The sequence below is a fragment of the Micrasema longulum genome, unplaced genomic scaffold (assembly GCF_059751315.1).
Source record: "Micrasema longulum isolate JH-2025_06_02 unplaced genomic scaffold, ASM5975131v1 h1tg000112l, whole genome shotgun sequence".
Taxonomy (NCBI): Eukaryota; Metazoa; Arthropoda; class Insecta; order Trichoptera; family Brachycentridae; genus Micrasema; species Micrasema longulum.
The window spans coordinates 645,396-671,298 of NW_028277318.1; the positions used below are offsets into that span (position 1 = coordinate 645,396).

The following is a 25,903-nucleotide window of genomic DNA, read 5'->3' on the forward strand; positions in this document are numbered from 1 at the left end:
AGTAATACAGCAATTGTCATAATAATTTACTTATCCGTATTTTATGATACATAGGGCATTGTATTGGTCCTCTAACTCCAGCAAACAATTCATGATCATATACATGGCCTGGGTTCTGGTTTTATTTCACTCAATAAACTGTTGTTTTTATTCTACCCGGACACGGGAATAAATCAAATAAAAAATAATATTACTTGTCTACCCTTGGGGGTTTCAAAGCATCGCAGGAAACGAGCTTGCACTGCGCAGGCATAAACTATGGATGAAACTTAGACTATACTATTTTTGCACCATCCATAAGTGCAAAAGCATTTTAGTAGCTACCACGCGTGAGTTGGATATTTTAGAAACGATACGACGCCCGTCCAGCGCCAAAGTTTTTTAAAACTAAATTTTTAAGAATATGGTTGCGTTTAACAGTAAATTATATAGTTTTTATCTAACATAATACTTTTCGATTTAATTTTTATATTTTTTAAATTATATTGAAGTGTTTATATTATTTTGAAAATGTATATTTGTTAGGTAAAAGGCACTGCCGTGCATATTAATAAATAAAATAAAAAATGGTTTTCACTCGGTTCATCCGTATAATTTTTTTGTTAAATTTAGTGAAGATACATTAAACGTAGTTATGCAGAAAGCATTCAGCCATAGTAAAATAAAACTGAGGTAATAGCACATTTGTGAAAAGAGTGAATAATCAAATTTTCACAACAGTTAGAATGTTTTTGACTTTGACAAATGATAAACAATGAATACATCAGTTTTTTTTATATCACAAACAAGAATCAAACTGACCAGCTTTAAAGTACCGTAAGATTTTTTTCGTGCTGTGGATGTTTTTTGCAAATTAAAAAATGCCGTTTTTGTGATCAACACTATTTCAGAAGGTGATTGTTACGGTTTTTTGGACAAAAGTGTTCTGGCTGTTTTTAACAGAACATAGAATTGACCTTACTGCACCCGATAACACCAATATCTCATTTTTCCAAAATTGTGGACTGGCTGCTTTCTGCATAACAATGTTCAATTGTGTCTAAGTAAATGGCAAAATAAATACGTTTTAAAACATACGTTTTATTTTTTTATAACCTTTATTTTATTCGGTCGGCTTCGTGGTGTAGTAATCAGCGCATTTGCCTACCATGCAATCGAGCTATTTATTCCCGACATCGTTGACATAAAATACATATTTAAAAAATGTGTTTTTTCATCACAATATTTCAAAGTCCCTGGACTGGCACCTGGAGCGTAATACTGATCATCTTACCTTTATGTTACAAAAGCAATCAAGATGGGCTGTAATTTGTGTACCAATGCAGTATTCTATGCACCATTAGGTGTAGAAACAGAATGATTATGATAATGATGTTCCAGATGGTTAAATTTGGGAACTTTCGAGTCAAAAATTGACACATTCTTAAACGGTTTTAATGATTTCATATACTTTTTTATGCAACAATGTTTGAGTATGTCCAAATGCTTGCAGACCGGCTAGATTTCTTATCTAGGGAGTTATTCATATTTAAATTTATAATAAATAAGGGAGAAAACCTAGCCAGTCTGCAAGCATTTGGACATACTCAAACATTGTTGAATAAACTACCTGGTAAAAGAAGAAGTATAAAAATAGTAAAATTGTTTTCAGGCGTTGCCTAGTAGGTGATTTGGTTCAGTCGGATGAATCTCACCCACATCATAAAGGTTTTAGCTCCTTTACTTCACAAAAGTCAACAGATGGAAGAGTTGAAGAAATGTGCATGTTTAAACATGGGTAGAATGGTGAATGTTACACAATGTGGAAAATGGCCACTTAAACTAGCTAATGACAGGTCATAAGCTCTGTAAATGCCTAGACTTCTATATTACCTTCTTTAAGGTATTCTCCATTCCTGTTGTAATTTGTATAAAACTGTCTGAACATTTTGTTAATTATCTCTGTTCGTTACGTTAATCTTCTTTGTTTATTCTCAAATGTAAAAATATTTAAAAAAAAAGTATATTGTTAAGTGTTTTTGGCACGGGTAACCCCAGTGAGGTCACATTATTTTTATCATTAAGTTTGTCAGAGAAAAAATATGAATAAATAAAGCGATTTTGTCCAAATTATTTCAATTAGTTCAAATCCATTAGCCATTGACAGGTCATAAGCCCTATAGATGCCTGGACTTCTATATTACCTTCTCTTAAATGTTCTTCATCTCTGTTGTAATATGTTAATATAAACAGCTCCCCAGGGAGTTGAATCCAGTCCTTGTCTACAAAAATTTGGACAAACTCAAAATATTGTTAACAAAATAATAGTTAAATATGGTAGTATTAAAAAAAACAAAATAATAGTATCATTGAAATCAACAGAAAAAAAATGTATCCATAAAAACATAATGGAAATGATAATTGAGATATAAATAGGAGTCATAAATAATATGCCAAATAATAGTACATACAAAATTAAATAACACAAAAATACAAAATGAAAAAACATAAAAATATCACGATATATAAAAAGCAAATAAAAGTAAAAGAAAAAATAATGATTTGTTTTTTTTACTAATTGGGATCATTTTGATAAACATCTGGAACTCTTCAATTTTCAGAGTCGTCTTTGGTCATCCAATCATGGAATCCTATTCAGTTCTATTAACTGCAGTGTGTATCTGCCATAATGAGAGTAGGCATGTGAAGAATGGAATAAGGTAGTGTAGAATCTATATAAGTGCTGGGCCGTTTGTATGTAGATGTATCCATACAGTGTAGTGGCGGAATAGGAAGTCTTCTGGTGCCCAGAGGCGGCGGGCAATAAAAGGGTCAATAAAAGGGTCGGACTCATGTTCGAATATTACTGACTTAAAAAAAAACCTTTTTTTAAACACGTTTATAATTGAACCAGTATCGAGACAAGATGATTTGAAAAAAAACTCGCCAAAACGCGCTTGAAAATTGGCTTAAAAAGATATCAAAGTCTTATCGTTATTTTAAATCACGATGTTTTATCGTGTACATTGTCCCTAATTTAAAAAATATATATTGGATGCTAAAAAAACATTTAAAAAAATGAATGGCTTTATATTGATTAAAAATAAAATTACCTTCAGGCTGAGTACTAAGGTGCAATTTTTCAAGCAATTTGACGCAAAACACACAAAACCATCTCCTGAAAAAGTATGTTTCAAGCGAATGTCGAGTTTTGAACGTTTTGAACGGTCCTCAATAAAAAAAAAACACTACATTTAAACCGTAATCGTATGTTTGACTACCATACAAGAGGCCTCGGGTTCCATTCACGACATGAAATATTTAATATTAAGTTCGTTCTGATTAAAACAATGTATATATATATACGAGTATAAACTGTTTGTCGTTTACATTAAAAAAAATACAAAGCGAATTTCACTAGGTTCTCATTTATGTGATTACATTGAATAAAATATTATTCATTGTTTTTACACCTTACACAAGTTTCAAACGTGAAGTGTCAGACTGAGTATTCAGCCTTTTTGTATCAACGCAGTGACATATGCACCAGTTTGCGTGGAAAAGGGAATGACTATGATAATGTATTGTGGGAACGAAAAGTAAGCACCTCAAATTTTATTATATCGAGTAAAACAATTGTTTAATCAGTCTTTAGATTTCTGAATCAGATATAAATTTAAACATTTATTATTTCTGGCTGATATTTGATGAAATTATTGATTGTGATCCTCTGGTAGTGTCACGGATTTCCAAATCACAGGTCCGAGGTTCGAATCGTGTTCTACCGTTTATTGAAAACTCAAATAAGTTGGCCTGATTAAAACATTTGAGTTTTCTTGCAAAACCGAAACAATTAATAATAACTAATAATATAACATTAAAAACTCATAGGAAACGAAATGGATATTTTTTTAGACAGCAAATAAACAAATTCTTACGCCGTTTCCCCCCATGGGAAAGCAATATGGATACAACGCCATATCACTCTATCGTGTAGAATTCCCACACATTAAATTCATACATCTTCGCACGCACCTGTGCCAATTATTACAATTTCATGCCCACTTTCAAGCGTTTACTGGATTTTAATTTATATGTATTTATTAATAAACACAGTCCAATTCATGCATGTTTTTCCAACACAAAGAAATACGAAAACTTAAATTTTACCAAAAAGCAAAGATAGATGTAAGACAAGTAATGCTAACAAGGGGTATAGAAAAAAAAAATATAACAGCAATACGATGTTTGATAAAATGCCTTTGTTAACTTCACGTCAATATTATAAAGTGAAAAGTATCTATCCTAACTAGCTATGCAGGTTGTGATCGTTTTTTTATTATATTAATTGATAAGTACCTAATGATACCTTCACACTACAACATTTGAATTTTACATGATAAGATTTTTAAATGGATAAATTGATAGACATGATTCAAATTTATTTCAACAGAGAGGGAAAACATTTTTGAGAAGGGAATATGGAAGTCTAGGCATTAATTCAGCCAATGACAGGTTATAAGTCCTGTAAATGCATAGACTTCCATATTTCCTTCTCAAAAACGTTTTTTTTCTCGGTTGAAATAAATTTAAATATGAATAACTCCCTAGAGAGGAAATCCAGCCAGTCTGCAAGCATTTGGACATACTTAAACATTGTTGATAGACATGACATTACGATTTGAAAATTGATAATCATTAGTAAAAATAAAACATATTTTTATTAAAAAGTAAAGTAGTTTTAGTCCCAACACTTATGTATGGAAGTTAAACATGGAACTGGCAGAGGAAAGATGAAAGCCGAGTGAACGCGGTTGAAATGCGGTCTCTTAGACGAATGTGTGGGAAATCAATGTATGACAGGGTTACGAATGATGAAATCAGGCGAGAGTGTAAATCTGAGACAAGTATAATTGATAAGATTAAGAAAGGGTCTCTGAGATGGTTTGGTCACGTAGAACGAATGGACGACAAGATAATGGTAAAACAAGTAAATATGGCAAAAATGAACGGCAACGTTAGACGCGGACGACCAAGGAAGACGTGGCATGATCAGATAAACCAAATCTTAAGTCTGGTCATGTCAAAAGCAGACAGAACCGAAGGGCATGTATGACAAGATGTATGAATGTGGAAGAGGCTAGGATTGTATGCCAGGATAGACGTGTGTGGCGGTCCATTCTCTCTGCCTACCCCTACGGGAAAATGGTGTGATGGTAGTAGTAGTAGTAGTAGAAGTTTAAATATTTTTGGCCCATTTCAACCCTGTAATTGATACAGCCTTCAGGCACTCCGGCAAAGCTAACGCCGGACTTTGCGTGAGGTCAGTATATTAAAACGGGATCCCCGGCCCTATAATAAGGCTGCGGAGCGGGGTGAAGTGAGGGAAATTATAGCCGACAATACGCTGGCGATGGCGCATTGCTAGACGCTAAACTAGAGCTGAGATAACTACTTAACTGTCTTTACAACTAGTAGCAGCTGTAACAGTTATTACTATTTTTATTTGTTTTAATGTTCGGGAGCATAGTGAAGAGTCGGGTGGTAGATCCAGCAGAGTGTCGCATAGTATAGAGTTTCGAGGTTCTAAGCCAAACTATCACAGGCAATTTTAGCTTTCGTTTATTTAAACTAGTTGGAAATAACCTAAATTCTAAATTATTTTTGTAAACAAAGACTCAAAAATTTATTAAAATTTAATTTATTAAAACTTACTTTATGAACAGTAGAAGTGGATAAAGGGTTGAATAAAATATGTAAATAAAAATCATAATCTACATCGGTTCTCTATGTTGGTCAATTAAACGTAGATTTCAGATACAATATTTTAAGTGTTTAGTTGAAAATGCAAAATTCCTTTACGCATTATATTTTAATTGCGTGTTGTGACAGGTTCACGAGTATTTTAATAAAAAATGATTTATACATATACTTAAACATAACAGAGTTATACAAAAACGGAAAATAAATGAAGAATATAATTTTGAGAGTTTACAAGTTAATTTTTTAAATAAAATATAAAACAAGAAGTGAATGTTCAAGTAAAAATAACAGTGTGAATATGAGGTTTAAATGAAGACAATAAGTCCGTACAATAGTATTTGAATAAAGCAAAATGAAAATATTATTTTATAAAAACTATTTAAGACTATGCTTATAATTAATTATGATTAGAAAGCAAGGTGCGAATCTATAAAACTTGTGACCGGCCGATAATGAAATATGGAATCGAATCATGAAGATTAGAACTGTAGAAATGAAAACATCGCGTATTATTCTGAGGAAGATGGTGAGGGATGGAATTAGAAGTAATGGCATACGCGAAGCCTGCAGCATAGAAGATATCGCGAGATGGGGCGGGAAAAGGCGACAATCCTGGCGCAACCTTGTGAAAAGAATGGATTCTTATGGACTTCCCCCACGTGGTAGCAAACAACGTGTCAGAGGGTAGTCGCCAACCTGGAAGACCTTTAAAGAGGTGGCGAGACGGATGGAGTCCAGTGCCTGGGAGACCTCTTTTAATAAATAGATCCCCGGATCTATTACAAAATGAAGAAGTAAAAGATAATAATAATAATAATCATCATGGTTTATTAACAAAAATATATACAGTTTCATTATCTACTACATACATGATTGGGTAATAGATTTCTCTGAATTATGTCTATTCTGCCTAACTAGGTACAACCTGTTTTAAGGCAGAAACTTTCATGCAAAATAAACAATAACATGACCACTCACTAGTTGATTTATCATACAGTAATACAATATTTAATTATAACATTTATTATTAAATAATGTTTTTGAGTAAGATTTTCAATTTTTCTCTACATAAATCCTGTAACCAGTTTTTTAAGAATTTATTTAATTGAATCCGGGTCATGGTTTTACAATGATCAGGTAATAAATTAAATATTTTGGGGCCCAATAACCTGAAATTTCTTTGCCTGAATTCAAAGTTTATGGTAGACTCCATGACTTATAATTTCGTTTAGTTACTATGCCAAAAGTTATAAATTTTTAAACTTTTAACTGTTTGCGTTAAAAAATTGTTGATGTTAAAAAAGTTTAAACCCCAAATAACATTTTGTTAAAAACATAAAATGTTTTAAGTTTAATTTTTTCTATTTGATAAAAGTAATTTATTTGTTCGTTTTTTCAGGCTGCGTGAATTTGCATGAACATAAGTACACCAGATTTACGAAGGCAAATCAAGTTTACGACATGTTTTTTATTGCCAGATGCTGTTTTACAATAATACCCAAATAACTACAGTCAAACGAGTTATTAAATCAATTTTAAGTGAAATTGTTATAATATCCATTACGATGGCAGTGCACAGGTCTACGAGTTAATAATGTAATGTATTAAGTATGGTTTCCTAACAACCGCCGTATTTGCTTTCTATATTGCGATCTCAGAGCGTCGTAGAAACTTCGAGATTTTCCAAAATGCCATTATTAGGTTTCGCAATGCTTGTTCTAGTGAAACCCATTTTTATGTGGTCACTCGAGACACCGCAGGAGATGTGTTAAGGTAGTCAAGAAACGCAATTCTGCTCGATCATCTGGAAAATGGAGAAATCATAAATATTGTGTAGAAAAACGTCGCATTACCGCGAAGTGTAATAGAGATACGCAGGCGCGAAGTCGGTCACAAAGTGTTACAAACCAAACAAAACAGACGGTTAAATCATGTGATGTATACTCGATACAAGATTTTTTCATATTTTGCCTATATTTTTGAGCATAGATACCGGTTTTTGATAATATCGAAAAACCGGAAAATAGGACTGAAAATCTGATACTGAAAACACTGATATTGACTTTTTCATTACCAGGATTTCGATATTACAAATATGAGATTTTTTTATTTTGTCTGGTTTTAAAGTTTGAAATTTCAGACGCCACACGCCATTTCACTTATTCAACCAATCAGTTAAAATAACTGAAATATTTATCATATGGACGATATTCATTCGGCTGAATGAGTTTGTCTAAACCAGCCAATGACAGGTCATGAGCCCTAGAAATACCTAGACTTCCATATTCCCTTCTCAAAAATGTTTTACTTCTCTGTTGTAACAAATTTAAATATAGAGTCACTCAATGAGCTGAGAAGTTAGCGCGAGAGTGTTTGTATGAAATATTGTAGCGTAAATGAGAGTGCAATACGAATTTGGTTGCGTTAAAGTGAGTCGAGGAAACAAAAGAACATACTAAAAAGCACGGGGGTTCTGAGTTCATTCTACCAGCCATTTTATTATTTTGTTACACGAGGCATGTTTGGAAAGTAAGTATACTGTGACCATAAGGGCTGCGGTTTCTTGTTTTTTGAGGGTTGGCAACAATGAGTGGTAAAAAAGGAACTCCTGACAGAGTGAGCATTGCAGGAATACGATAGTACGTATACTCACTTTGTTGTGTCTATTTGCGAGAAAGACTTTGGTAAAAAATCCTGCCAAGTGCGAGCCACGAGCTGTGATCCGCTTCCTATTTGCAGAAGAAATAACAGCTACCGAAGAAAGAAGAAGACTCTCTAAGCTCTATTTTGACTGGAGACGAAACTTGGGTGGCTCATTACATGCTTGAGTCAAAAAGACAGTTGTCACAGTGGCATCATACTAATTCCCCATTGACCGAAAAATTCAAATCCACAATCTTGGGCAAAAAAAAACATTGCCTGTGTTTTGGGACTAAAATGCATAATTTTGGTTTGAATATCTGTCTAAGATGGAGACGATCAATGCACAACGATGTTGTGAGACCCTTGAAAAACTCAAAAAGAGTATTCAAAACCAGAAAAGGAAATGTTTACGAGAGGAGTGTGTTTGTTACACGATAACGCCCGTCCTTATACAGCCTTAGCCACCAAGATGCTCTTCGGTTAATTTGGTTAGAAGGTTTTAAGCCACTTTCCGTATTTCCCCTACTTTGGCGCTTTAAGATTATTATCTTTTCGACCTCCCCAAGGGCACGCATGGGTAGAAATAAAATTTCAACCGACGATCGTGTATAGAAATGTGTTCTGAAGTGGTAGGTTTTCCTTACTGAATTTGGTTTGTAAAGGATAAAATATAATCAATTCGCAATGAAAAAAAAAATTTTCTTGTATAAGTGAGGTCAAAGAAGACATTTAATTTTTAAAACGAATTCGGGTATGTGATGGATGTTTTAAATGTTCTGAAGTGGGGGAAGGAGCTGGCGTTAGAGTTTTTCGAGGAGGGAATAAAAAAGCTTGTGTTATGGCACACCACATGCATTGAACGGGGTGAAAATTATGTGGAAAAATAGTCAATACGTGTAGCAATACTATCCAGTAGTATTTTTAAAAAATACATTTTTTCTTAAATAATGTAAAAATCTACTACACTTACTTTCTGCCTCGTATGTCGAAGAAGTGAGAGATACACGAAGGGGAAAGACATAGACTGATGGTCTTACTCCAGATTTCCGCAGAGAAAAGACAACGGTATCATAGATAACTTAGCTCAGGGGCTATATATTGCCACAACGCACCGAAGGGTCGGTTGAGAACACGAAGTGACTATTATAATATTACTTGCTTCGGAAGATATATCGGCTGATGGGCGATTGGTGACCTCGGGCTGACACGACGCTAAATGGCGTCATACGTCATCTTGTTCATAGTTTAAGATACTCAAAGTTGTATTTATTTGTTCTGATATACACAAATTGCATCGATTTTGTGATTCACATAAGGGGCGAAAATAATGACATTTAAAATTATTAAAAATTTATTTAAGTAAATGTCTGACATGAGGTTATTTTAATTATCTTTAAACGTAATACGACCCACAAAATAAATAAATTTGGAGGATTTTATATAACATTTAATAAAAAAATGCCAGCCAATGATAAGTTATAATCCATGTAAACGCCTAGACTTCCATATTCCCGTGTATAAAATGTTCTTAATCTCTGATATTAATGTATTCATATTAATAACTCTCAATGGGGTTTAATCTAGCTCATGTCTACAAAAATTTGGACTGACTAAAAATATTGCAGATTTTATTATTATTAAACATTAATTAAGTAAAGTATTTTGAGACTTTGAATATAATTATTATAAGATCGATATTTAATATATTCCGTTGAACCCCGAAAAATAAATTTGCTATAGTAATGTAATAAACCCTTTTTTTTTAAAAAGCAATATTTGAGTACTTATGATTTGCGCATACGTTTGCATTTTCAATAATTTATAAATAAATAAACAAACAAACCATAACGCTTTTTCCCGTAAGGGTACGCAGAGAGGATAAAACGCCATATCACTTTGTCTTTCCATGCAGATCTCGTTTCCTCTACATTCATACATCTTCTCACGCACGCCTGCTGATTATTCCGACTTTTAACTTATCCATCCTCGAGTATTTGTAATTTGGTCATGTCATGTCTTTCTGATTCTTCCTGGATTTCATCATTTATTAACATTCGCATCACCAACCTTTTTAGTTTAAGCCGTACTTTCTCTGTCCGTACGCTCTGCATGTCGAAGCCAACGCAGAACTTCATTCATGATTTTGTCGATAATTCTTATCTTGGTCTTACGTAAAGTACAGATCTCGACATTTGTGCACATAACCTACTTAGTTTTACCACACATTTATCTGAGAGATCGCATTTCGAGACCATTAGGTCTTCTTTCACCTTGTTTTTCAATCCCATACTTTGCACCAGGACTCCATTTTTAACTGCTAGTTTTGCCTCCTGCGACAAAGATTTCTTTATAAAGTTCATACAAACTTTTTTTTTAGAATGACCATAAGAAAATATAAACCTAGTTGTGGTTAAGCGATATTTGAACCTTGAATCTCCCATTCGTGAATCTGCGCCACGGAACCACAACCTCGTTAAACGAGGCTTCTAATTTTTAAATAAATTATAATTTTTACAGGATTTTTTTCATTTGAAACTGACGCAAAACAAACGATTCTCTTTAAATAAAATTTTCAGATGCATCTATAGTACGTTTTTTTTTACAATAATACTTTTAAGAATAAGTTTTTCGATCGAAAAATTAGCATATATATCGTCCAATAAACTAACAATAAGATTGAAAATTTCCCGAAATGGCGGACGTTTTCTGGACAGGTTCGTCGATAAGGTAACGAGATCACATTCACATCGCATAATATCCTCGTCATGGGAACTGGCCGTGGTAGGAATGCTTCAATGCAATCCGAGATGTTTATTTGGCGGTATTGTAATTTGAATAAGTTATTCACGTGGAATAATAAGGTCGACAAAAAGTTCAAAGACACGTCGAGTCACCTGTTCGGAAATATACCAATATCGATACTTCATTGGAGAACCGGTTGAGAAAAAAGATTGATTTATATTTTGATAATATTAAATCATTATAGTTTTTATTGACCAAAAATGAGACGAAAAACAATAAAAACAAAGAATGAAAAACTCTAACATTCAATTTAAATGTAGGTTTGTTAACAATGACTTAAAAGTTCCTGGCATACTTTTGCCTATTATACGAAATAGCTTAAATGATTGAAATTTATTGCAAGAGGGGGGAAAAATATTAAGGAGAAAATATGAAATTACACGCATTTTTAGGGATTAAAATCTGTTAATGACTGGTTTAAGTGGCTATTATTTTGGATCAATAATTTTCAATATATTGTCAATTAAATTTAGGAATGAAAAAACAAGACATTATAAATGATTGGTAACAAATTGAGGGGTATGGGATAAAAATCTTTACATGTACACTTCTGTACTGAAATTTAAAGTGTAAAAAATATATGAACGTTAATATATATCCGTGGCTTGAATGTGATAGATAACAAAAAAATATGCTTTAGAGAGACAAAACCATATACATAATCGCTTGCAGTTAGTTTGCTTATGACTTTACGTACTTTGAACTTGTGCACTAACAGATATTGGTAAGTCTATGATTTATGCACGTGTAATGTTGTGCGTATAAAATAATTTTATTATTAAAAAAACGCACTGCAAGTATTTTTGGTCAGAAGCCATCTTTGCGTGGTCCTAAATCAAGTCTGATAACGACTAGGATTATTTACATAAATGGGTGTTTATAATTAAACTTATTTTAATGTTATTTGAAATTTTACAATATGGGCTAGTTTGAAAGATTTTAAATTATTCTCATGCATAATTTTGCTTTCTAGATTGAGTCTCAGGATGTAACATATGGTTGATATGTCAATGGAAGAAGTTTGAGATATATAACAGTTGAAATAAACAGGTTGTTTTGCATTGAATTGCTCTTGTCAAGAAATGTCTTTCAAGAAACAGATTTTTCTTTTATATTTTCAAGAAAGGCAGAAAATCTTTGAAGTAAAAATGGATGACAAAAGTCAATATGTGAATGACAATACACTGATTCTTCCGGTGTGGCTTCATTCTCATCAGAAAACAAAAAATCAAGATATCCACAATAAAATAATAAAACCTGTTCATATACGTATGTATCATTTGTTAAACTTTCGCTGATATATTGCGCATTATGAAAATAATTCATTTTATAGAAAACTATAATAATTGCAATTGTCAAATTAAACTATCAATATCTTTCTTAAATTCAAGCAGAAATTAAAAACTTTTATTGAAGGTACCGTCAACTATGGCATCAATATATCATTTTTCCACAAACAAGTTAATATGTGGAACCAAGATTATCGTTTTAATAATCTATGACTTTGGAAAGGTAAGTAACATTTGAATTAACTTATTTCATTGGACGTTCCAACTGTAAAACTCACAGAATTATACTTTAAATTAACACGTTGGTAAAGAAGAAACACAATTAGCAATAAATTACAACACTGATAAAGAATACCTTAAAGAAGGGAATATGGAAGTCTAGGCATTTACATGGCTTATAACCGATCATTTGCTAGTTTAAGCGGCCACTTTACACACTGTGTAATATTCACCAATATGCCAATGTTTGAACATTCATATTTCTTCAATTCTTTTATTTGTTGATTTTAGTGAAATTAAACGGCCGAAACCTTTATTGTTGTGACGAGATTCATCTGACTGAATTATTTCACATACTACGCAACGCCTGAAAACAGTTATTCATTTTTTTTTCTTCTTCTTAGACCAGTTGGTTTTATTAAAATATTTGAGCTTGTCCAAATGTTTGCAGACAAAAGATTGAATTTCACCTCTCCGAGAGTCATTAAAATTAATAAAATTACAAAAAGGATCATCCCTTTTGTTTCTTAATGATTTCCGAGGGGGTGAAATCCAGTCTTTTGTATACAAACATTTAACTCAAATATTGTAACAATTGGCAACTTTATCTGCTCAAAATTTCTAAATAAAATGAATAGCTTACGTATAAAATATAATGAGTTGGTGTTCCTTTTAACGTTGGCTAGTCGATTCGATATGTTTGCAAAAATAAAAAGGAATTTACTGGCAACAGTAGCTAGTAGATAAAGATGCCTAATATTACATATTCATTTCCATATGAATGTGTAGGGCTGCCACCAGTTTGAGGGCGTAATTAGGTGTTGTTGTTCAGAAGTGTAACTGTATTTAAAAAAAATCGTCACCCTTATTTTGCATAATCGAACATTCAATTGAAAATCCGATTAAAACCCTATTCATATGTCAAATTGCTAATTCCTACAAGATGGTAAGTTAACCTAACGTCAACTAACATTACCCAGATTAATTTCTCCATAAATTGTTTAAAACATTTTAAAATTACTTCGTCTTCATAAGAGTGTGTTACTTAAAATATTGATTCTACTCAACTTTGCTCAACGAAAAACCAAGAAAATTGATCATCTTGCAATGTCAGATCCAATAGTAAATCGCACCACGCACTAAAAAACTCGAATAACTTTAAAACAAGAGCAGTGCTGCCGGTGAAAACATTTTTTAAAGTTTCAAGGTTTATTAAAAAACTCCCAACGAGTCATGATAGTACGTACCACTTAAATTTTTTTTGATTTTACCCTTTTTTAATCCTTAGTAGAGGTAGGTAAAGACGCCACCATTGACCGGAACAGATTTATTTTATATGAATATTATACATATATCGTATTCTGTTTCTAGCTGGTAAAATAAAAGGGTTACTAACCTAGTTAAACATTAGAAAGAAATATGCATTACTCTGATAATTTTATGTTTAGATAATAATATAAATAAATTAACTGACAAATCGATTAATTTTTCTTTTTAATCATATTTTTCATTTCAATATTTTATATGATTATCTTTAATATAGCATTGAACAAATCATTTAACGCTATTACATATTAGACATATATGTATTTTTCTAATCGTTATAATCAAATTATCAAGTTATAATAAAATTCAATATCCCGACTCGTAGATTGAGAAACAATGAAGTACTGTTCATCGATCAGCATAGAACAAACTATGGCCTAAATTCTCCAATGACCCGCCTTTGTCGTATTGTTAACTCAAGACAGGATCTGGACTTTTTTGGTTTAAGTTTACAACGATTTAAACGAGCACTACATAAATAGTCCAGATCTTGTCTCGATGTCCCTTATGTTTGTCAATGCTTCTTTCTTTTTTCTTTAAAGGTTTTAAACTATTCTTTTATTGTAATATTTAAACCTTATAAATTGTATACATGGACAATGTCCGTTAATAAATAAATAAATAAATAAATAAATAAATAAATCAACACTTTCATGATAATTTCACTTTATTTTTTTATTTTTCATTCATTAAACGCCCAGAGGGCTTTTACAATACAAATTTGCTAATAAAATACAAAACAAAATTTATAAACAATAAAAGGTACTAGTTATGTCTTCTATAGAAAGGTCAAAAAGTAAAATGAATAAAAACACAAAAAAAGAATAGAAGTTATTGAAAAGTACGTAATTTAGTTGTTACAAAGTGTAAATTAATATCTGTATGAATAATACCAATATCAATAATATCCAATAAACGTTGCTGTAAATAGTTAAATTTACATAATCTGACGCAAAAAAATGGATATTGATTTCAAGTTGTATCAACACGTAATATTCATTTAAAAAATATGGTCGATTGAATGAAATACTCAAAATAAAAAGTAACTGTTAAAAGGCTTAAATATCAAATTCCCCGTAGGTTGTGATCTCTTAACGCGTGGCAAAGAGCGCAAAATTACGTGTTAAGCTTGCTTGGGTATATAATAAAAATAAAATATGATAAAAAATGGTGAATAAAATCTTCTCGCGATTTTCTTTCGAAATGTTTTTGAACGACGGGCGTGCGGTGAAAATGAAAGCGGATGCTTTGTTAGTATTTTAAATACGAGAAATTAAGTATGCGATAAACGCCGATGCTCCGACTTTATGACAGCTGTGGTGAGCAAAGGCTCTTATTAAATATGAGTATTACTCAAAAACAAAAGCAAAAAAATATTCAGGCTTTCAATGGGACGCGAGAAGAGGTTTTGTGAACAATGGATACCTGTGTATAATTCACTGACGTTTTTGTGACATGCAAACTCAATAAATTATAATATTCATGAAAAATTGCGGAAAGTACATTTTCATCTTATGTGCAAATTATAACCCTAACTTGAGTACAATATAATGAACTTTCTTCACCTCTTTTTGTGTCTGAATACCGTTATAAGTAATGTTTATCAATAGGTGAAAGATTCGATGCCTATAAAATTACGTTTTAGCATATTAAATAAATATCACTGTATTTGTACCATAGTATTTTTCAGAAAGTGAAAAACTTGTTTAAAGTTTATCCAAAAGCTCTTTGTAAAATGAATTGACAATACAATATATGAATAATATTTAAGTTCTGATTAAAAGGCATTTTGGCGGCAAAATAATAAAATTGATTACAACATAGACAACATCATCACTACCTCCTTCAACTCTCAGAGTAATAATCCGCATGCTATAGAATAACCGAAACGTAGAAAAACCATTATATGACTATTACGTATTAAGTTAGCTACAGTTCACAGCAAAATAATGAGTCAAACTCAGGTCGAGAATGACAAATCGATATTAATTTGCATTGTAATTACTCTTAGATATGTACACCTTTGACGCTCCTACTGTTGCAATCAAACATGCTGCAATTCACCATTGTAGATTTTATTTATTGTAATGAGTATCCAAGTTTTTTACAAACAAAGCCAAGCACATCAACGAAAGCGTCCGTTATGCGTCTGTTTTCAAATAAAACAAAATGGCCGCCAGCATAGTGAAGTTGTCGCTAACCAAAAACATGTAATGGCTTCCTTCTATGCAAAATAACAATATGGCACCTCTATAACTATCGCATTTTTTTCTCTGAGATCAAACCCTTATCCACATCAGGTGGTAGATAAAGTACTACATTGTTAAATAATCTGTCAGACGACGGTTGGTGAATCAGTCTTCCACTACAGGTGCTAGATAGTAAAATTTTTGGTGAAAACCACTCCTTAAAGAAGTAGGACCCTTTACTAGTGTTTTTGTCGGATACTTCAAGGTAAAAATCCTGATAAAGGAAACCGATTGAAAATAAGTCCACCTAGTGGTGCGGTGATTGGCGCGTTGGCTTACCATGTTGGAGGTCCTAGGGTTGATTTCTGACATGGTGGACGTAAACCGAGATTGATCATTTAACTTACCCAGGAATATAAGGAAAAATCCAGTTATTATGAAACCCGATTTTATGTACACCTGTATAAAACGATTTTTTTTAAAAATCATCTACCACATTTGCTATTTTAATCTTCAAAATTCATTTTTTTTAAGAAAATGTAAATACAGTAATTAAACATAATTTGAAAATTAAATAATGACTTAATTACGATATGAAATAATGGAAACAGTGGCCATTTTGGGGTCCATTAAAGACGTAAATATTTGAGCCTCATTTATTTCATTCTGAGAAAGTTCCACAAGGTATTTGCGTGTTATTTAACCGCGCACTTCTTCAGAACTATGACGTTAAGTGGTCCTGTGAATATGAAGAAGTAGGACTGTCAAGAACACTCATAATTTACAAAATCAGATAATGAACCCTTCGCAAAATGTCCACTTACGGTGTTGTATGCAAAGAACATGAACTGACTCTAAAATGCCTTATTAAATATTTTGCAATAATGTGATTGAAGAACGCTATTGAATTTTAAATTCGTCATCTCTGAAAGTAAATTAAAAGAAAATTTATATAAAAAAAAGTATTTTTTTAATCTACCCGCAAATACAAAAAAAAAAACAACTTTGCCGCTCGTTTCTGTTTAAAATGAAAAATTGATCGATGAAAAAAAAATATAAAAAAAAACTTCAACACGATTAATCATGTCTTTGCTCCTCGTGGCGCATAGGGCACTGGATTGGTACACCAACTGCAGCGTATCTTGATCATTTTTATAGCATGAAATGAAAAATGATCGGTTCTGCGTTTCAGGCGCTAGTCCTGAGATTATAAAACATGAAAGTTGAAAAATAACTTTGAAATTAAAATTTCATTTTAACCATGTCGGGGATCGATCATAAAGCTTCTTGCATGAACGCTTAAAGTGCTGACCATAGCAAAATTAACATTTAAAAAAATATATATGTACTATTGTAAAATATTTTATTATCGTTATTTTGTATTAGTTTAATCTTCTTACCTTCAAACATAACTTAATTTTATATCAAACGTTTAATTTTTTTGCCATATTGCCATCGTAGAAATAAATATGTTTTTTTATTTCAAAATCATTTATTTTTTTATAGTATGATATTTGATGTTATTGTTTGCTTAGTAGTGAAAAAAAAAAGTGAAAACATACTAAGAATTCATCTTGAGATAGAGTAAGGTCACAAAATAAAAAAAAAATGTAAAATTTATCCATAAAACACTATTATTGTCGTTAATAAAATTATTATAATGGAATAATATTCATTTGCGCCTCGTTGTGTAATGGTTAGCGTATTTGCCTACCATTCAATAGGTCTCGGGTTCGATTGCCGACATGGTTGAGATGAAATGTTTATTAGAAAATGTATTTTTACACTTGAATCTTTCATTTTTTCTGGACTGGTTGAAAACAAAGCTGTTTTATATTTATTTTCTAAAAATAAATAACCACAAGTTACTGATTTAAATATTAAAAAAAAATATTTATTAAGATTTACATGTTTAAAAAATTATGCTTTGGTATGTGAATGCTTCTGTATTTTGTTTAACCTTTATCATAAATATGCATCAAATTATACCCTCGTGCGGCCAGAAAAGCGAGCGGGTCTAAAAAATCATGACTTATGCATGAAGTGGATTCATTTTAATCCAAACGAAAATGTGATTTCCAGGCCATGGAATAACAATAATTATAAGTTCACGGAGGCAGGAAAACGTGACGATCTGTCCGATTGTCACCGAAATTGGTCAACGATCCACTTGGTAGAGAGACGGTCGTATATTTTTGTCATTCGTACTCTATATCTGGCAATGTTGAGTGACGGACCCTAGTAAGCAGGAGTGCTTTCTCGCCAGCAAAAATGAGGCCAATATTGATTTACCGCATAAAAAGGTTTTTGTAAAAATACAATCATGCCAATAAAATGTGCCGTTTGAGCATTTCATTTGAACGGATAAAATTGGGAACTGTAATGTCAACGGTTGTTACATAAATCATTTAGTTTTGAGACTGTTAATAAAGCTTACAGGACTTTTCTATAATGCTGCTACATTACTGAAGCTATTCATTGAATCTATCGTCATTGCCATATTTTAAGTAGATATATCCAATTATCAATAATTCTTAAATAAAATGAGTTATAATTATTATTAACGTTCTCTACCGGTAAATGGGTAAACTATTTAAAATAATGATCGGCAATGCAAATATGTAAAATACCTTAAAAAAAACTTTACTAAAAAGTCAACAAAAAACACATAATGTCGCCAATAAGAAATGTCGAGTTTTGTGCTTCTGAAAATTGTGAAAATCACAAACATAAGGCAGAATGGTGAAAGTTTCCCAGAGTGTAAAGTTATTATTTAAAGCAACTAATGACTGGTCATACACCCAGAAAATGCTTATATTATGAAACTATCTTATTATTTGTTCATAATATCTATAAAAAAATTGATTTTTGTAACTGTTGAGACTTTCGTCTCTATCGTTAGGAGTAAATTGAAAAGACATACGAAGCCGTTCAATTTCAGTTTTGAATATTTAATTTGAAATGAATGTCACTGCATGACAGACGCTGGGGCGCAGCTGATTAGACGGCTGTGTCATCATTTTATTAACTTGAGTTATTTTGTGTTAAAATGAGAATATTTAAGATTAATTTTTCTATTTTTAGATCATCAACTTATTTTACTAAAATTTGGTGAAAAAAATAAATTGCGTTTAATATTTTAAGACATTTTTTGTGCCCAAACGTCTTGTCATTTGAACAGCTAAAATTAAAATGAATATTGATCTTAAAACCATAAATAGTATCATAAGTAATGATTAACGGTTTTTCGTTATTTTCTCTACATTCATATAAAGTCATGCTCTCAAAAGATAGGCATACAAATACGGTTTTTATAAAAAATGATATAATACCAATGAAGTGAATTATTAAGCCAACATGGGACAAATATGTCTCGAGTTAAAGGAAACCGACTGAGCTCGAATGCGAATTGCCTCTTTACCTCAACTTGCTACGTGAAGGTTTATATAAGTTCATTTATTATGTTATTATTGTGTAGTGTAAGCTTATTTTTATATTCATTTTGCTATTACACTTATTCGTATAAAACAAGCTCATACAACAATAAATAATGCCGGGATAGAAAAACTAACTTATAGAAAAACACTGATAATAGTTGCAAGAAAATAATTGAAGAAAAAACTAAATTACGATTAAGATAATCGAAAAACTAAAACTTACCTTTATATAGTATATGTGCATTTTTATAGGTAGGAGTTAGTGTTATGCAAGCTTCTGATGTCACTGCGACCTGTGAAGATCTATTGTGATAGATTTTCATGTGTGTAATGTTATTTGAAAACACTACATATTTTGAGTAGTTTATTTGTAAATTTAAGAACATTTAATAGAATATTTTAGAAACAAAATGTATTATATGTCGTTAATCCCATTTATGGTTAAAAAAAAATTTTTTAACATGGTGAGGAACGATAAAAAAAAATCAACATTTTGAACCATTGTGTACACCAATTTATAAATTTTGTGTTTTTATTTATTAAGATTTTTTTATTTTTTTTAGTGTTAAATATTTTGAAAACTTGTCAAATACAAGAGACAGACTCTTTTTTGGCAAGTTTAACCATAAGTGTTTTTTTTTTAAATATGTGTTGTTTTTTTATGTTTATAAAGGTTTTTATTATAATATAAAATAAAAAATAATTTCATGTGCAAAAAATATACATATAGTTATATATTCAATCTATTTAAATGATAGAATTTTATTACGCGTTAATATAAGAGTGGTAAATTTAACGCATAAAAACTTTTAAAAAAGTTATTTAATAATATATTATTTAAGTCTTGCTCGTACTTGTAAGAATTTTCTGAATACAATTTTGGATGGTCTTTTTTAAGGATATTTTTTGATAAAATTCCTAAGTACTTGTACATATTTTCCTTAAAAATTACACAAGCGTAGCTTATATTAAAATAATATTAAGTTATATAAACGTAAATACTCACGTATATTTCTTTCTGGGTAAGATTCTGGGTTTGTCTCATTTGGAGACGGTAACCGTCAGCTGTACCAACAAGGCCTGAAAAAAATAATTTGGTTAGTAAAACACTGGATATTATTATATTAACATGATTTCTTAATGATACATGTGAGTATTTGACCTGTTTTAATGCAGAAGTAAAAATATGCCATTATGCAATATATTATGCTAGTAATTCACCTGTTCCAAGATTGCACATTCTAGGGAACCAGATCAGCTAAATTGTCAATTTTGAAGTTTGAAGTTTGAAGTTTCAACTTGCTATTAAAAAAATAGTTTAGGATTCTTACTGCTATTTAAATATTCACGTATATTCATTTCTAAAAAATACACGTTAAATATATATATATATATATATACTTGTATGTATACTTATGACTAAATTTTTAATATTTATAGTATTTTTTTTTTTTTAAATAAAATTTAATTTTAAAAATAGTTGAAAACCTCTGAACTATGAGCACGAGACAGTTTGTGTGATATTTTTAATGAAATAAGGCATTTAAAATACAGTGCAAAATAACCAACAAATCAAGTATTTACGGTTTTCGCGATTTCTAACTTAATGTGTTTCTTCTTCAATTTTTTTTTGACCTTAGTATAATAAATTGCATACACTACAATTTACAAAACAAGTGTGAAATATAAAAATATATTGGTCTTATATTATTTCATATTTTTGTACACTTTTTTGTTTAATGTTGGTGTTTATAAAAGGCATTTGTACTGTGTACATAAAATACGAACGTAAATAAAATAAAATAAATTGAAATAATTATACATAAATAATTCCCTATGAGATTTCTTGACATAAAAAAAATGGTTAAAGTAATGTATATTAAATTAATTGTTATCTCGATAAACCATTGATATTATTATTTAAGACAATTTAATCGTCGTTATTGTTTTTCCCCAATGCAGAGGAAATAAAAAACATTACAATTCTATTGATATTTAAATTCAAAATATTAATATATAGAAAAAATGCATCCAGGAATTTGGTCTCTCACAGTAGAACAACAAAAATAATACACCTAATAAATGTTAATATTAGTATATAACCACTTGTTAATGTTTTATATTCACTGGTCTCTAAAAGTACCTGTCTCATGGCTAGGACACTCACTACACCAACATGAAAATGCAAAAATGCACTTTCACATTTATTATCATCTCATTATATATATTTACGAAAAAATACATCTATTACATGCAGAGTTAATGTGGATGCAAACACCACCCTGTCCGAACATACTTTTTTTTTGTATTTACCTACTATGTGCACTACAGTGGTGGTAAAGATGAAAGCGTATTTTAGTAGTGCGTGTCTTGAAGAAGAGACAAGCACGTCTTGAAACCGGCAGACATAAAAAGTCGGTAAGTGATTATGTACCAATATTTATTAAAACTAGCCAAAATGCTTGACCGCAAATTTATTGTTAAATATATACCTACCGTTAATAATAAAAAGAGTTAAATCGAATAAAAAAATAACCAACAATTTCATTAATATAAAACCAGTTATAAAAATAAGAGATTACAAGTAAAAAACCAGAGTCCCATAATTCGTTATACAAGGGTTTAAATTTGTACAATGAGTTACTTTAAGAAATTGAAGAAATAGCACGCCTTTAAAATACGTCCTCAATTTTTATTATTAAATTTTAATTGAAATAAATGTTTGTATTCGTTCTTTTGATTTTGTAATTAATTTAACGATTCATAAACAACTTGGTATTTTTAAAAACACAACAAAATTTTTTTTCGTTCAATATTTAAGACCAGTTTGTACAGCTCCTTTTTTATACTTCACAAAATAAAGCGTGCATTAACATTTGCTTTTTAAAAACACAGTGAGAATATTTTTTTATCTCAAAAAAACAAAATTTTATTTTTTTATTAATTTCAAATTGTTTTAATAATATCATTGCAATAATTTTACATGGTTCAGTTATTTAACGATTTTTCTTAAAAAATATTTAAAATCATTAAATGTTTAACAAATTCTATTTCAGTAAAATTAAAACATCAATAAAAATATTTCAAGATTTAAATAAACATATAAATAAATTATATTGATAAATATATTCCAAATAATATAAATCGGAAAGCTGTAATGAATATTTTTTTAAATAGAATAATCTGATTTAAGAAAATTCTATGGTATACCAACAAACATATAAATAAAAAAATGTACAACTTATTGACAATATTGATAAATTATTTGAAAATAATGTGCCCAGTAAAATGAAATAGCTTCGAAAGAAAAGTGGATCAGGCCTTTTCCGTGGCAGATGCATAATGTATTTATTGCATTCTTCCACTCACATTTAATAGGCATTAAAAAGCGTAAACCCCCGTCGATCCATCAACCACATTTGGTGAGGTAAGACTCGGTGAGGTAAAGATTGACAAATTTATCGTGTCACCTTTATCGATAGCAGATTGTCCGTAACGCGGTCACTTGGAAGAACGTACAAACATACATTGTTTTGTAATTGGAGTTTATAAATATTTAAAATCACATATCCGCTCGATAAATACGTCATGATAAGCACCTGATGTCAGGCTTCAAATCGATATATTTTTTTAGAAACAGAAATAACGTTACGTTTTATCGAAAAAAGAAGTTAAATTAATTAAAAATATTGTTTGCCTACGATGCTAGAGGTCCCGGATTTGATTCTCAACATGGTTGACATAAAATATTTATTTTAAAAATTAGCGTAAGATTGATCATTCTATCTTTATGTACAAAAAAAAGGATAAAAATTTGCTCTGATGTTGGTATATCGATGCAGCATCCTACGTACCATAAGTGGAAAGCGAATAATAAATGAATAATAAAAAAATTCTAAGATTGGATTAGAGTTAAATATTTTTATAGAAAATAAAACAAAGTAACATAATTACTGTATAATTTTTATAACAAAAAGTTTATCCGTCTTATAATCGAATAATAAGCGTGTTTGCCTACTATACAACTAGCTTACTAACATATTACCAACGTACAAACAGCTAACACTTTAAGCGTTTAGTTATCCTAATTCCTTTAACAATCTGCCCAGACATTCAGGCGAATGCCGGCGTTTAATGAACAGTTTAGCCACTTAGTTCTGTGTCTGATTAGACTATTTGGCAGTGACGTATACATTAACTTATACAAGGCTGCGCAAAAGTTGTCACCCGATGTTCTTTGATTATTTTTTTTTTGATTGAAAAATTTCAATTCTGCTTTTGGATTGTATTTATTTAATGTGTTATTTATATTAAATTATATGTATATTTTGAGTCCACAGAGTGTAAAGTGGCCACTTAAACCAGCCAATGACAGGTCATAAGCCCTGTAAATGCCTAGACTTCCATATTCCCTTCTCGAAAGCTTTTTCCCTCTCTGTTAAAATAAATTTAAATATGAACAACTCCCTAGGGAGGAAATCCAGCCAGTCTGCAAGCATTTGGACATAATCAAACATTGATAGATTTTTGACTTCAAGAAACCTCACAAAAAAGTCAAGGATGGTTAAATACGGTGATTTTGCCGGCTAGTGCAAATCACTAAAACGAGAGATTTAGCGATCTGGAAATACAGCCCTCAGAATATTGGTTGAGGCTCGTGCAGTAAGCGTCATTGATCCATCCTGTTGGAACCATATGTTCTCCAATACCTAAATTCTCTGTTAAGACCACCGATTGATACCTAATTACGTGGCACGTCATCTGATCGATACTCCGAGATTCTTTGCGACATCTTCAGCCAGAGCCGGGATATTATTAGCAAAACGGCTGTTCTGGAGCCGGCCAGACCTGGCAGCATCTTGTGTTGTTTCATAGATTTCTAGGCAAGCGGCTAAACGCCGTAGCATTTGTCCAGTTGATGTCGGATGACCGGGAAATCTGCAGCTTATTTCACGCTCCGTCAAAACCACCGATGAATTATTCCGCAAAAAAATCGAAACAATTTTTCCACATTCTTAGAGGAGTATAGTGATTAATGTCTTGTTGACGTATATTTTGTATCTGTTTACTTCACAAATGTCAAAGCAGAACTGACATTTGCCGCCATTTGCAAAAATTATGGCATCTTCCAATAGGGTGATGACTTTTGCGCCACCTTATATAAGAACATGCTTCTAATACTCGTGTACCTATATCCATATTTTATAATTATAATATTGTCCGTTTTACGAGTATTAGTATCCGTCATTTGAGTAATCAAACATTCCTTATAATTATGTAATGACGCTGTTCAATTTTCACATGATTATCCTAATATACATTAGAAACTGATTTTCCTAAAAAAAAGTTTGTCCATATAAGGAAACGTTTAAAATGCAGTTATTCCTTAGGAAAGTTTAATTAACGCCCACAGCTTGAGATGTGCAAGACTAATAGAATAATTCTCAATAAGATGTGGGAGATTTTTCTATTGTGCCCAAACTATTACCGAAGGATCTTTATTACTGACTCAGCATCCAAATAACAATGGTTAATATTTAAAAACGTATTGCTTCATCAAGTATCAACATGAAACGCACATCATCAGAATAGTAAAGAAGAATTTATATAATTAACACTATGCTCGAAATATAACTTATAGAGAGGAACAAATCGTTCATTACTTGGAGTATATTTGAGTATTGTATTTTACCTCCTGGGAGTTTTTAAGAAGGTTATAAGGATGATCAACATTTAAAGAGCGCGTGATCTGTTATTTGCAGGTTTGAAAAATCACCATTTTACTCGTATATATTTGAAAAATTATTTTCAGGCGTTGCCTAGTATGTGAAATAATTCAATCGAATTGATCAAATCATAACAATAAAGGTGTCAGCTCTTTAATTTTACTAAAATCATTCTTCCATCTGTTGATTTTAGTTACGGGAAATTGAGTACAATAAATATTTTCTTGCGCGGGGTAAAATTCGGAGCATTTATATAAATCTTTTTAATTTCAAAAGGAAATATGTTAAAACACTATTGAAACATAAAAATGCCATCGAGTTCGTAAGAAAAATAAATTGACAATTATCATTTTAAAAAAATATTATAATGACGCGAAAATAAGTTATTTCTGAAATAAACTATACGTTGTTTAATTTGTTACCGCAGAATAATAAAGCTCTCAAAAAGCTTCCCGAAATACATGGAAGTTATTACTTTTTCATTAAAATAATTCAATACTTTTATTATAATTGACAGAGATCATTACTGA

The 25,903-nt window shown here is 31.0% G+C and overlaps 1 protein-coding gene and 1 long non-coding RNA gene across 2 annotated transcripts in view; one reads left to right on the top strand and one right to left on the bottom strand.

Annotated features, from left to right (window-relative positions):
- The window catches only part of LOC148284540 (uncharacterized), a 272,006-nt gene that overhangs the window by 242,767 nt on the left and 3,336 nt on the right, over nucleotides 1–25,903 (top strand). The gene's annotated exons all lie outside the window — the stretch shown is intronic.
- The window catches only part of LOC148284541 (uncharacterized), a 230,953-nt gene that overhangs the window by 80,408 nt on the left and 124,642 nt on the right, over nucleotides 1–25,903 (bottom strand). The window contains exon 3 of the mRNA XM_088238696.1: nucleotides 20,654–20,727. The gene's annotated coding sequence lies outside the window, so the exon portion shown is untranslated. The remainder of the gene's footprint in view (nucleotides 1–20,653; nucleotides 20,728–25,903) is intronic.